This window comes from Callithrix jacchus, chromosome 7, assembly GCF_049354715.1.
Source record: "Callithrix jacchus isolate 240 chromosome 7, calJac240_pri, whole genome shotgun sequence".
Taxonomy (NCBI): domain Eukaryota; kingdom Metazoa; phylum Chordata; class Mammalia; order Primates; family Cebidae; genus Callithrix; species Callithrix jacchus.
In genome coordinates, this window is record NC_133508.1 from 102,696,404 (window position 1) to 102,709,869 (window position 13,466).

A 13,466-nucleotide genomic window follows, 5' to 3' on the forward strand; every position below is an offset into this window, starting at 1 on the left:
GGAAGCCCATCAGACTCACAGCAGGTCTCTCGGCAGAAACACTACAAGCCAGAATAGAGTGGGGGCCAATATTCAACATTCTTAAAGAAAAGAACTTTCAACCCAGAATTTCATATCCAGCCAAACTGAGCTTCAGAAGTAAAGGAAAAATAAAATCTTTTGCAAATAAGCAAGTACTCAGAGATTTTGTCACCACCAGGCCTGCTTTACAAGAGCTCCTAAAAGAGGCACTACACATAGAAAGGAACAACCAGTACCAGCCATTCCAAAATCACACTAAATGCTAAAGAGCATCAACATAATGAAGAATCTACAACAACTAACGGGCAAAACGGCCACTCAGCATCAAAATGGCAGTATCAAATTCACACATAACAATATTAACCCTAAATGTAAATGGACTAAATGCACCAATCAAAAGACACAGACTGGCAAATTGGATAAAAATCCAAAACCCATCAGTGTGCTGTATCCAGGAAACCTGTTTCACATGCAAGGATACACAAAGGCTCAAAATAAAGGGATGGAGGAAGATTTACCAAGCAAATGGAGAGCAAAAAAAAGCAAGAGTTGCAATTCTCTTCTCTGATAAAATAGACTTTAAAGCAACAAAGATCAAAAGAGACAAAGAAGGCCATTACATAATGGTAAAAGGATCGATACAACAAGAAGAGCTAACGATCCTAAACATATATGGACCCAATACAGGAGCACCCAGATACATAAGGCAAGTTCTTAATGACTTACAAAGAGACTTAAGACTCCCACACAATAATAGTGGGAGACTTTAACACTTCACTGTCAATATTAGACAGATCAACCGGACAGAAAATCAACAAGTATATCCAGGGCTTGAACTCAGACCTGGAGCAAGCAAACCTGATAGAAATTTACAGAACTCTCCACCTCAAATCCACAGAATATACATTCTTCTCAGCACCACATCACACCTACTCTAAAATTGACCACATAATTGGAAGTAAAGCACTCCTCAGCAAATGCAAAACAACTGAAATCATAACAAACAGCCTCTCAGACCATAGTGCAATCAAGTTAAAACTCAGAATTCAGAAACTAACCCAGAACCACACAGCTTCATGGAAACTGAACAACTGGCTCTTGAATGTTGACTGGGTAAACAATGAAATGAAGGCAGAAATAAAGAAGTTCTTCAAAACCAATGAGAACGAAGACACAACATGCCAGAATCTCTCTGGGACACATTTAAAGCAGTCTCTAGAGGAAAGTATATAGCAATAAGTGCCCATATGAGGAGAACGGAGAGATCCAAAATTGACACCCTATCATCAAAATTGAAAGAGCTAGAGGAGCAAGATCAAAAAAACTCAAAACCCAGCAGAAGACAAGAAATAACTAAGATCAGAGCTGAACTGAAGGAGATTGAGACATGAAAAACCCTTCAAAAAATCAATAAATCCAAGAGCTGGTTTTTTGAAAAGATCAACAAAAAAGACAGACCACTAGCCAGATTGATTAAAAAGAAAAGAGAGAACAACCAAATAGATGCAATAAAAAATGATAAAGGGGAAATCACCACAGATTCCACAGAAATTCAAACCATCATCAGAGAATATTACAAACAACTCTATGCACATAAACTACTAAACCTGGAAGAAATGGATAAATTCCTGGACTCCTGTGTCCTCCCAAGCCTAAACCAGGAGGAAGCTGAAACTATGAATAGACCAATAACAAGGTCAGAAGTCGAGGCAGCAATTAAGAGCCTACCACACAAAAAAAGCCCAGGTCCAGATGGGTTCACAGCCGAATTCTACCAGACACACAAAGAGAAGCCGGTACCATTCCTTCTGAAACTATTCCAAATAATCCAAAAAGAGGAAATCCTTCCCAAATCATTTTATGAGACCAACATCATCCTGATACCAAAACCTGGCAGAGACCCAACAAGAAAAGAAAACTTCAGGCCAATATCCATGATGAACATAGATGCAAAAATCTTCAATAAAATATTGGCAAGCCGATTGCAACAGCAAATCAAAAAACTTATTCATCATGATCAAGTAGGATTCATCCCGGGAATGCAAGGCTGGTTCAACATACGCAAGTCTATAAACATAATTCACCACATAAACAGAACCAAAAACAAAAACCACATGATTATCTCAATTGATGCAGAGAAGGCATTTGACAAAATACAACAGCCCTTTATGCTAAAAACCCTCAATAAATTCGGTATCGATGGAAGGTATCTCAAAGTAATAAAAGCTATTTATGACAAACCAACAGCCAATATCATACTGAATGGGCAAAAACTGGAAGCATTCCCTTTGAAATCCGGCACTAGACAAGGATGCCCTCTTTCACCATTCCTATTCAATATAGTACTGGAAGTTCTAGCCAGAGCAATCAGGCAAGAAAAAGAAATAAAGGGTATTCAAATAGGAAAGGTGGAAGCCAAATTGTCTCTATTTGCAGATGACATGATAGTATACCTAGAAGACCCCATCGCCTCAGCCCAAAAACTCGTGAAACTGATAAGCAACTTCAGCAAAGTCTCAGGATATAAAATCAATGTGCAAAAATCACAAGCATTCATCTACACCAATAACAGACTTAAAGAAAGCCAAATCAAGAACTAAATGCCATTCACAATTGCTACAAAAAGAATAAAATACCTTGGAATACATCTCACAAGGAACGTAAGGGACCTCTTCAAGGAGAACTACAAACCACTGCTCAACGAAATCAGAGAGGACACAAACAGATGGAGAAACATCCCATGTTCATGGTTAGGAAGAATTAATATCATGAAAATGGCTATACTGCCCAAAGTAATTTACAGAATCAACGCTATCCCCATCAAGCTACCATTGACTTTCTTCACAGAACTGGAAAAAACCACCATGAACTTCATATGGAACCAAAAGAGAGCCCGCATAGCCAAGTCAATTCTAAGCAAAAAGAACACAGCGGGGGGCATCACACTACCGGACATGGATGAATCTGGAGAACATCATTCTCAGCAAACTGACACAAGAACAGAAAATGAAACACCGCATATTCTCACTCATAGGCGGGTGATGAAAAATGAGAACACATGGACACAGGGAGGGGAGTACTAAACACTGGGGTCTATTGGGGGGAAAAGGGGAGGGCCAGTGGGAGGGGGAGGTGGGGAGGGATAACCTGGGGAGAAATGCCAAATGTGGGTGAAGGGGAGAAAGGAAGCAAAACACACTGCCATGTGTGTACCTACGCAACTGTCTTGCATGTTCTGCGCGTGTACCCCAAAACCTAAAATGCAATAAAAAATAAAAAAAAAAAAGAATACTGGAAAAATGATTGGATGAGTTCATATTGGAAAGTGCCGTGTCTTAGTCTTCTTTTGGAATTAGTACCTAGAATAGTGCCTGACACTGTGGGAAACCAAAATATGTCACCTCAAAATATACTTCTTTGGCGTATTTTCAGTTAGTTATTCGGAGAAGTAGCAGACAGGAATAGTTCCGAAAAGCTGTTCTTTTTGGGGGAGATTTGCATCTGTAGAGGAAATCTGCATTGGTGAGGTAAAGAGCAGATGCAGAGGCTTTCTCTGGGATCCACTTATCTGGATCAGGAAAAAGGAACTCAGAAAAAGAGGAGGCCAAGGACCCCAAACTTTTAAAGTTCTGGCAGTGAAGGTTTTGCTGCATCTATTCTTTCTGAGGGCTGCTCCCTGAGAGACTTCATCTGCATCACAAGACAGCTTTTGCTTGCCATGCCTTTCCTCCCCACACCCTCTCAGAATGTGTTACTGTCTCCCTGCAGGAGCCTTCAGGAACCTATTTCTTTGTGTAACTGAAAATGCTATTGAAGCTTCAACTATCTGGCTCTTCTTTGAGTCTTTGAGTGCCATAGTTTGTGTGGCTCCTGTGCACACATGCATGTGATAAATATGTTTACTTTGTCTCCCATGAATCTGCCTATTGTCAGATACTGTGTCTCCCATGAATCTATTGTCAGTTTGTTTTATAGACTCAGATTAACAAACTTTCAGAAGGGTGGTGGCGAGCAGGGGGTGGGGAGGGAAATCCCTTTGCTCCTACAGCATGTAGTAGGGACTCAAAAAATATTGAAGGAAAGAAAACAATGGAGAGGAGAGGAGGAAGAGATGAAAAACTTTATTTAATGAGAAAAGTCGCACTGGGTTAAGAATTATTAAATATTTTGAGTTATTTGTATTTTATTACAATTTTTACTTTTGCTAACATCCTTTTGCTTTATTGTTGTAATAGTGTGTGCTCGTATAGTCATGTGGAGTTTACAAAACCGTGTCAGTTAGATATTTTCATGTAGTGCATATAACACTAAAAAAAGCAGCAGCATCACTGGAAAATCTCATAGCTGTCCAAGGTTAAGGGATTTGCCTTAGATGACAAATAACCTGACTGTTACTCAGACCCTAGTTTTTTAACTTAAAGGGTGGTGATTTTGTACTCTACAAATGCCAATCTAAATGGGCTGCAACTAGATGTGTAGGCTATGGATTGCCACCCTAACTGGGACACTTTTGAGAGCAGAATTAGGTGTTATTCATTATGTTGGGGCAATAGGTGTAAATTGGGACCATCTGGGGTACTCCAAGGTACAGTTTACCTTATCTATGGCTGAAAACTGGGTTTAAATTAATTCTTCTTATGGACAGCATGAGTCAAAAGCCCTTTACCAAGCTACACAGATTGTAAATGCTGCCCCTGGCTGGGTTCAATGTATTTTTGGACAAAGTCAATAATAAATAAATAAAGGTCAACAATGAATTAAGGGTTTTTTGTTTGTTTTTTGGTAAAAGGAATGTCACTTGCTTAGAGAGGTTAATATACTATACTGCAAGTGGGGCAAAGTTGCCAGTATTATTCTTCCTTCTGTCCTTCAAACTCTAAATGACACATCTTGTTCATGTATCTATTATGGTGTAAGATATTATTGGGTGCTGGCTGCAATTTTATCTTCCTTTTTAAAGTCCTTATAACATGAAGATAATGAGTGGATCTGTGTGAAACTCACTACCAGGATCAGTCAATACTTGTTCTTCTGTGGAGCTTTTGGTTATTACATTAACTGAATAGAGTTTTTTTTTTAACAGCAAATCTTAGCAATTTTGAGTAAGAATCTCTAACTTGTAAACTGAATTTAGAGTTTTGTTTTTTCTACATATGCCATTTCTACAAGTAAACTTAAGAAACTTCAATTTAAAATAGAAGACTTAATTCTCAATTACGTGTTTTAAATTAAACTGCTAAAGCTCTCTTAACATTTTAAGGACATAAAGTATCAAAGATGCAAATTTAACCTAAAACCACTAAGATTATGGGTTTACAATATTAATTATTATTATATTAATTTTTATATTATATATTATTATTTATATATAATTATTATTATTAATTATATTATTATTAATTATATTATATTAATTATTATTATTAATATATAATTAATAAAATATATTATTATATTATTATATTAATAATTAATATTGTAAACCCATATTTATATTATAAGCCCATATAATTATAAACCCATAAAATAATTATGTGTTTATATTATAATTATGTCATAAACTCATATAAGCCCATATAATTATATGGGTTTATAATATTAATTATTAATATAAGAATATAATTAATTATATGGATTTATAATATAATAATTATATTAATTTTATAACACAAAACAATTTATAATTAATTATATGGGTTTATATTTATAATATAATCAATATATTAATTATATATATTTAATATATTTATATTATAAACACCCATATAATTATAAACCCATATAATTAATTATAAACCCATATATTAATATAATTAATATTATAAACCCATAATTCTCTTATAATTAATATCATAAACCATTAATAATTCTCTTCAATATTTCTATGCTTAATTTTAAATCTTTTTTAGGATAAAATTATTTTTTAACCAAGAAAAATATTGTATGTAATATTTTTTAACTAAGAAAAATAATACTATGTGAAAAGACCTAATCTACATTTGATAGGTGTACCTGAATGCAACGGAGAGAATGAATCCATGCTGGAAAATACTCTTCAGGATATTATTCAGGAAAACTTTGCCAACCTAGCGAGGCAGGACAATATTCAACTCCAGGTAATACAGAGAACACCACAAAGATATTCCTCAAGAAGAGCAACCACAAGGCACATAATTTTTATATTCACCAGGGTTGAAATGAAGGAGAAAATACTAAGGGCAGTCAGAGAGAAAGATCAGGTTACCCACAAAGGGGAGCCTATCAGACTCACAGCAGATCTCTCAGCAGAAACCCTACAAGCCAGAAGAGATTGGGGGACCAATATTCAACATCCTTAAGAAAAAGAACTTTCAGCCCAGAATTTCATATCCAGCCAAACTAAGCTCCACAACTGAAGGAAAAATAATTTTTTTTTATAAACAAGCGAGTAGTCAGAGATTTTATTATCACCAGGCCTGCTTTAACAAGAGCTTCTGAAAGAAGCATTACACATAGAAAGGAACAACCAGTATTAGCCTTTCAAAAAATATACCAAAAAGTAAAGAGCATCAACATAATGAAGAATTCACATCAACGAATGGACAAAACAGCCAGCTAACATCAAATGGCAGTAATCCCAAATTTAAATTGACTAAATCCCCCAATCAAAAGATACAGCCAAAACCCAATGGTATGCTGCATCCAGATCCATTTCACATGCAAGGATACACGAAGACTCAAAACAAAGGGATGGAGAAAGACTTACCAACCAAATGGAGAGCAAAAATAAATACATAAATAAAAAGCAGGAGTTGCAATTCTTGCCTCTGATAAAATAGATTTTAAAGCAACAAAGACATAATGGTAAAAGGATCAATGCAACAAGAAGAGCTAACGATCCTAAATATATATGTACCCAATACAGGAACACCCAGATACGTAAGACCTATAAAGAGACTTAGACTCCCTAGACTCCCGCACAATAATAGTGGGATACTTCAACATCAGTATTAGATAGCTCAATGAGACAGAAAATTAATAAGGATATCCAAGACTTGAACTCAGATCCGGAACAAGTGAACTTAATAAACATTTATAGAACTCTCCACTTTAAATATACAAAATATACATTCTTATCAGTATCACATCACACCTACTCATAGGTTTAAATGAAATATTGATCGGCCATTATTAAGCACAATTATTGGCATAAAAGAGGTTTTCAATACCCATTTTTAGACTAAAACAACATTCCTGTTCTCTCTCCCTCTTTTTCTTCCTCTGTCTTCCTCTCCTTCATTCCTTATTTTTCTTTCTCTCCTTCTTTCTTTAAGAAAAAAAGAAAAAGAAAAATATTGTCATCCTCCTTTCTTCTTTTCTCCCTTACTTGTATATTGAAATCCAATTATTCCAGCACCATTTATTGAGTCTTCCTATTCATAAACATGGACTGTCTCTCCATTTAGTTTGTGTTTGATTTCTTTCATTAGATTCTAAGTCAAATGAGATTGCATAATGACCAGAGATATTAGTTAAGGTGCTGACTATATTTTTATCTGAGATACCAATGAGTCTTTTCACTTGGGTAAATACATAGGAGCTTGATTTCTGAGTTGAATGGTAAGTATGTTTTTAACTTTGTACTAAACTGTTTTCCAAAGTGGCTATGTCGTTTTGTGTTCCAACCAGCAATGTATAAGAGTCCCAGTTCTGCAACCTCATCAATAAATGGAATTGTCAGTTGTTAAATTTTAGCCATTCTAATAGTTCCTACCCTTTTTAGACCATATAGGGTAACTTCCTGACATTGCCATGGCATTTGTAAACTGTCATGATGCTAGTGGGAGTATCTTTTAGCATGCTAATGCATTAGAGTTAGCATATACTTTCATTGCCATTTGTGTTTTGATGGGTTTTGGCCAGCTTTTTTACTGCAACCTGTTTTATCAGCAAGGTCACTTCTGACTCATGATATTAAGAATCCTGTAATGTACTTATTAATAATTTTCATATCTTCAGTAAAATGTCTATACAAATTATTTGTCCCTTTCTTTGAGTTGTGTGATTTCTTAATATTGAGTTTTGAAGGATTTTTATACATTCCGAACACAAGGCTTTATTGTATATGTAATTTGCAAATATTTATCCAGTCCATGGCTGGTCTTTTAATTTTCTTTTTCATTTTTCTTTTTCCTAACCACTAGATGATGTGGGAATCTTTTCATATCCTTAGCATCTTTGGAAGGGCAGAAGTTTAAAATTTTGATAAAATATAATTTATCTTTTTTGAGACAGGGTCTCACTCTGTCATCCAGGCTGGAGTGCATGGATCATGCAGCCTTGACCTCCGGGGCTCAGGTGATCCTCCCACCTCAGCCTCCTGAGTAGCTGGGACTACAGGTTCCCACCACCATGCCGGGCTAAGTTTTGTATTTTGTGTAGAGACAGGATTTCGTCATGTGGCCCAGGCTGGTCTCAAACTCCTGGGTTCAAGTGATCCACCTGCCTCAGCCTTCTAAAATGCTAGGATTAAATTTATCATCTTTCTTTTTCTTTGATGGATCATACTTTTGCATTATCTTAAAAATCTATGCCTAAGGTCATGATGATTTTGTATGTTTTCTTCAAAGTTGTATAATTTAAAATTTTAAATTTAGGTCTGTAATCCATCTGAGTTAAGTTTTTAAAGGGTATGAGTTATGAATCAAGGCCTTCCTCCCTTCCTTGTATATTGAAATCCAATTATTCCAGCACCATCTGTTGAGTTTTCCTATTCATGAACATGGACTGTCTCTCCATTTATTTAGTGTTTATTTGATTTTTTTTCATTAGAGTTCTATAGTTTTCCTCATGTAGATCTTGTATACATTTTGTTGGATTTATACTGATGTAGTTTGGTTTGGGGGTTTCTGGTGTAAATGGTATTGTGATTTTTTGTTTTGTTTTGTTTTTGATACAGGGTCTTACTCTGTCACCCAGGCTTGACTGCAATGATACAATCTTGGCTCACTTGTAGCCTCAATCCTCTCGGCTCAGGTGATCTTCCGACCTCAGCCCCTTAAGTAGCTTAAACTACAGGTGTGCACCACCATGGCTGGCTAATTTCTTTGTATTTTTGTTTTGTAGATACGGGTTTTTGCCATGTTGCCTAGGCTGATCTCAAGCTGCTGGGACCAAGTGATTCATTCACCTTGGCCTCCTAAAGTGCAATATTGTGTTTTTAATTTCAAATTCCACTTGTTCATTGCTCATATATAGAAAAGTGATTGACTTTTGTATATTAATCTTGCACTAATTGCTTATTAGTTACAGGAGTTTGTTGTTGTTGATTCTTTTGGATTTTCTGCATGAACAATTTTATCTTCTGTGAACAAAGACACTTATTCCTTCCTGTAGGTGGCAATCTTGATGTTCAGGGCCCTGCCCTCCCCACCCCTTCCCTCCCCTCCCATTCTTCTTCTCTTCTCTTTTCTTTTCTTTTCTTTTCTCCCTTCTCTTCTCTTCTCTTCTCTTCTCTTCTCTTCTCTTCTCTTCTCTTCTCTTCTCTTCTCTTCTCTTCTCTTCTCTTCTCTTCTCTTCTCTTCTTTCTCTTCTCCCCTCTTCTCCCCTCTTCTCCTCCCCCCACTTTCTTTCACTCTGTTGCCCAATGGTGCAATCTTGGCTCACTGCAACCTCCATCTCGGGGGTTCAAGCAATTCTCCTGCCTCAACCTTCCCAGTAACTGGGATTACAAGTACCTGCAACCAGGCTAGGCTAATTTTGTATTTTTAGTAGAGCGGGGGTTTTACCATGTTGGCCAGTCCAGTCTCAAACTCCTGGCCTCAATAGATCCTCCTGCCTAAGTCTCCCAAAGTGTTCAGATTACAGGCATGAGCTACCACACCGGGCCCCAGATCCTATTTTCTAATACATTCTTCAGTAAAATAAATCAGGGCTCGTAGGAGAAGCGGCCAATGCTAGCACTGGGGCAGGAAATACAAACATAGGCCTAAGGTACCAGGATGTAAGGAAGTGCTCAGAAAACTAAAAAAAAAAAAAAAAAATCACACAACAATGGGGACGTGTTAAGGGGAAACAGCTGCCAGTGAAAAGAGTTCCTAAGGGCCGAAGACAGAAAAATTTGAGTGACAAAGTCAACAAAATAGTATTGGATTATAAAGTATAAATAAACATCCATGAGTCTGTCCATACTGATACAAATAAATAATTGAAAAATAAAAGATGCAAATAAATGATTAAACAAATAAATAAATAGTGGAGAATAGGTAGATCTCCCATACAGAAGAATTCCAAACAATATATGTGGATACTCTGTCCTCAAGGAGGTAGAGCATAGTTCCACATTCAAATGTGGGCTGAACATATTGGCTTCCTTCAAAAGAGTAGTTATGGAGAGGGAAAAAACTAACTTCGTAGTGGAAAAATCTGACCAATTTTTCCACCTCAGCCATGGGATCCAGGTCAGCATCAATAGTAGATATTTTTGATATGCTGTGATAAGAATGGCATATTATTTCTGTAGGCTTCCCCAGTTGTATGTATGAAAAAAATATCATACATCTCCCAGTTGAAAGGTCTTCTATAAAATACCTGGCTAATACTCCTCAAATCTGTTAAGGTCTTAGAAACTCTTATAGCCAAGAGGAGACTAGGGAGACAGGCTGACTCAGTGTAACGTGGTATCCTGGATGGGATCTTAGGAAGGGAAAGAGGGTGTTTGGTAAGGAAACTCAGAACGACTAAAGAAATCTGAGTAAAGTACAGTTGTTAGTTAATATTCACATATTAGAACCTGGTTTACAGTGGTCACAAATTATAGCTGACACTGGGCATGGGGTATAGTTATATGAAAATAATCTGTACTCTCTTAGCAACTCTTCCATGACTCTAAAACCATTCTAAAATAAAAAGCTTCCTGAAAAAAAAATGATAAAAGAACATGAGTAAATATTTTTGGAATCTTGGTAAAAAGAGTTGAGGCAAAATCCACAGAGGACTAGAACCTGTACTCCTACCTGGTGTGAGAGGAAGGAGATGACATTTGGTTGGGAGCCAAGTTATATTGTTCAGTTTGTTTCTGCTCTGCTGTCATGTGGCAATTCCTGGGAAGAGCTAAAGCTCTGTGGAACCGTATAATTGGAGAGTAAGGTTCAACAGTTACTTGGTGAGATGTGAGTGTATGTGCACGTGTGTGTGTGTTGTGTACATACAAACTCAAATCCCCATAGCATCCAGCCAGGAAGTCTAAATGAGTAAAGCCACTTGGATATAAGAAATAAGGAAGCGCTGGCAGGTATACCTAATAGGAGACACAGCTTCAAATGAAAGAACAGCTGCTGCTCTGTGTGATTTTTGCTGTTCAGGAGGGTGAACTGAGATGCATATTCTGGGATTTCAAAAGAAGCTGAAAATCTAGATTTATTTATTTTTAATGTGGAAAATTCTGCTTTTTAAAATGTTGGCAACTATTTCAGAAAGTTTTTATTAATCCTCATGTATGCCCAATCTGTGTTGAAGGAAATGTGTCTGTGGATTGCACATGATCCACACTGCCAGGTTGCAATTACTTCTGTAAATCTGAGCTATGCCAAGTCCAGTGGGCTAATACAGATGAGGCAGGGCTGTGCCTGTGTGGTGTAGAGCGTGGAGTTAGTCTGTGTCGTCCTCAGCTATGACAAGATCATTCTGTAAGAGTAAATGCCTGAGCTTGTCCTTGAAAGTTGAAGACGAAGTGGAGAAGAGCTAAAAGCAGAAGCAAAGATCTAGAACTAGAACATTGCAGGGTGTGTTTTAGGGACTGGATCATTTGAGTAAAGAGTCATGAAGAGCAGAAGTAGTTATCAGGCTAGAAAGTTGGGCTGGAGCCAGATTAGGATGGGCCTGGGCATTTGGAATATATATTGTTGGCAACAGATAACTAAATACTTGGGTTTCCTTGAAGGAGCACAGGGCAGAAATCAGAAGTTATAATGAGAAATTTGACATTTACAGCAGAACTTTCCAGCCAGAAAGGGCAAGGCAGAGTAAACTAATGCACTGAGTCTAGTTAGAATGATTGGGTTCATTCATAAGCAGAACAGTGCATGTGCATCTGCCTGTGTGCAGCTATTTGTAACATACATCATAATACACTTTCCAGCTGGGCTAGGCTGGCCTATCTGGGCCCAGTCAGCTGCTGTGGACACTGAGCTTTAGCACATGCTGTATTCATCCTCATTCTCCTTCCTTTCTCGGTGCCTCTTGACCCTTGGAGGATTATTGCACTGATCCAGAACTGCTAAAATGGAGAGAGCCGTGCCTGACCTGTGCGCACAGCACACAGCATTGATATTTGATGTAAGATTAGGTCAGAGTCAGCTGGGAAGCCTCCTAAAGCATGGCATACAGCCAACAAAATGAAAAGGCTTTATTTTGGGGGAAATGTTTCCCTCTCTGCCTGGCTGGCTTTCCTTATCCTTCCTTAGGCATTCTTTCCCCTAAATTCTAGTCCATTATTTTCATTTGAAACTCTCAAATTCCATGGGGCCACTAGCTGACCACATTCCTCCTTAAACAATAGCATTCTATTTTAAACATGTAATTGTGCCAATGTTGACATTTTAATAGCACAAGGGGGGCTGAAATAACTACTCCCACCTCACCACCATCACCGAGGAGATCAAATAACATTTTTAGGATTTATGGTAAGCTCCTCACGGTGAAAGCACAAAAACCAGAGGCCAGGAAATTGGCAGCTACATAATTTTTTTTTGCAACTTTAAAAAATGGTGTATTTTCCCCTTAACAAAATCGTATACCATTCTCCCCGTATAGCCCACTCTATCCCCAAATTTAAAAACAAAAACAAAAAACAGGAAGAAAGGGAAGAAGGAAAAGGGAACACACATAGGCCAGCTCCGCAGCATGGACGGCACTTGAATGCACGTCAACTTACAGGGCCCTTGGGACTTCCAGAGACATTCTGCGGGGCTTCTGGCCTCTCAAAGGCAGTTTTTCAACAATGTCAGTAATATTTCATTAATGAAGGGGGGAGATGAAGGGGCATTCTGCAGAAATATGTCAGTTAAAGTCACAGAAACAGAACAGCTTACATAAGGGCTGGGCACCCAGCTCTAGTCCCACACTTACAGCTCTGGTGTCCTCAGAAGCCTCCATCTCCCTCTGTAAAGACGCAATCTACACCCAATGCGAGTCTCCTGAGCGGAGTTAGTGTTTGGGAGCTGCAAGGCAGCTTGCTAGTCAGAGTCCAGTCCTTACAGCACAGGGCTTCACAGAAACGCACAGATATCTACGGCAGGTGCTCTCAGACACGTGTGCGGAAGCGACGCGGCTTGTGTCGGGTAGTGGTTTTGACCCTGTTGCGGGAGGACACTGGGCAGAGCGGGCCGCTGGCTCACCGTCAGCTTGCTGGAAAGGGGTCACAGGCAGGGGAGTGCCTGACGCCAGCGGAGTCCTTTCTGCCCCTC